Source organism: Aplysia californica, unplaced genomic scaffold (assembly GCF_000002075.1).
Source record: "Aplysia californica isolate F4 #8 unplaced genomic scaffold, AplCal3.0 scaffold00282, whole genome shotgun sequence".
Lineage (NCBI taxonomy): Eukaryota > Metazoa > Mollusca > Gastropoda > Aplysiida > Aplysiidae > Aplysia > Aplysia californica.
Window position 1 is genome coordinate 154,871 of NW_004797552.1, and position 1,264 is coordinate 156,134.

At 37.0% G+C, this 1,264-nt stretch overlaps 1 protein-coding gene across 1 annotated transcript in view; it reads left to right on the plus strand.

Annotated features, from left to right (window-relative positions):
- The window catches only part of LOC101861739, a 16,921-nt gene that overhangs the window by 5,301 nt on the left and 10,356 nt on the right, over positions 1–1,264 (plus strand). The window lies entirely within an intron of this gene.

Here is a 1,264-nt window from a genome sequence, read left to right on the forward strand (position 1 = left end):
GGGGGCACTGTCTTTAACACTTTTGACTGTAATTGCGATTCATGTATTTTTGTGGGTGGTTGGCGGGTGCTCTGGTGTGGTTTGCTTTTTCTTTCCTATCAAACATCTGTCGTCCTTATCTCTGCTCTTTCTCTTTTGTGTTTGTTACTCTCTTGTAACACCTCTAATCTTCGGCACTTCTATGGCCTTATTGTGTTGCAAGTGCCGTAAAACACTTACTAAAAAAAAATGTATTTGTAGAGGCTTTATATCCCATCCACACTGTGTATTAGATCATTTAGAAGTTGATCTTTGACTCCGCCTTTCAAGGTCAACCTGGACTGAGAGGGATACGACATCCCAGCAGAAAGATGGAGATACTTGATCACAACTCTCCCCACTCGGGAATCCCACTCGTATCTCACGAAGTTCTGTCCTTGTCGTTTTATGCATGAATAATTCTGATATTATACAAACTGAGTCCAAAAATGTGAAATTATGCGATTCTGTTAATTTTAACAAAGAATGATAAAGGAAAATAATCTGAAATTATGCAAAAAATGATCAAATTTGGCTAAATTATGCGGGGTGCATAAAACCACGTGGACTGGAAATCTGATCTCTGCTATCAGGCCACCCCCTCCTCCTTCAATCACAAGTATCTCAACTTCTATTCAAGATAGATGGTTAATCTTTTTCTTCACCAAAAGCAAGACAAATATGAACAAGTTTTAAGAGGATACCAATAACTCAATATAATACTAAAAAAAATTACGAGCACCTGGTTCCATCTTGTCGTGGCACAATTAGTTGATTCTGGCTGTTGGGTTTTTTTTGCCTCAATCCTATTAAAATGACACCATCTGATAAGTGTAACATTATACATATGAAGTGTTACCTGTTGACAACACTAGGTTGTGGTAAGGTTAGTTTTGGTAGATGGAAGACTTGTACAGTGTTACTTTTTCTAGTAACGGTTATTAATTTTCTTCAAGAAGAAAGTTTGAAATTTTTCATGTGAGGCATACATTCAGGATAGTTATCAGAACGGTGTTGAGAACATCACAATGATGTCATATACACTGCCAGTGGTGATGATAAAAACAGTTGCATGTGTGATGTTAATGACAATGACAATGATGATGGTGATGATGATGACGATGGTGATAGTGATGATGATGACGATGATGATGATGATAATGATGATAATGATGACGTTGACAATGATGATGATGTTGATTATGAAACAATGCTTTTGGGTTTTCTAATCTGCTCCATATTCTCC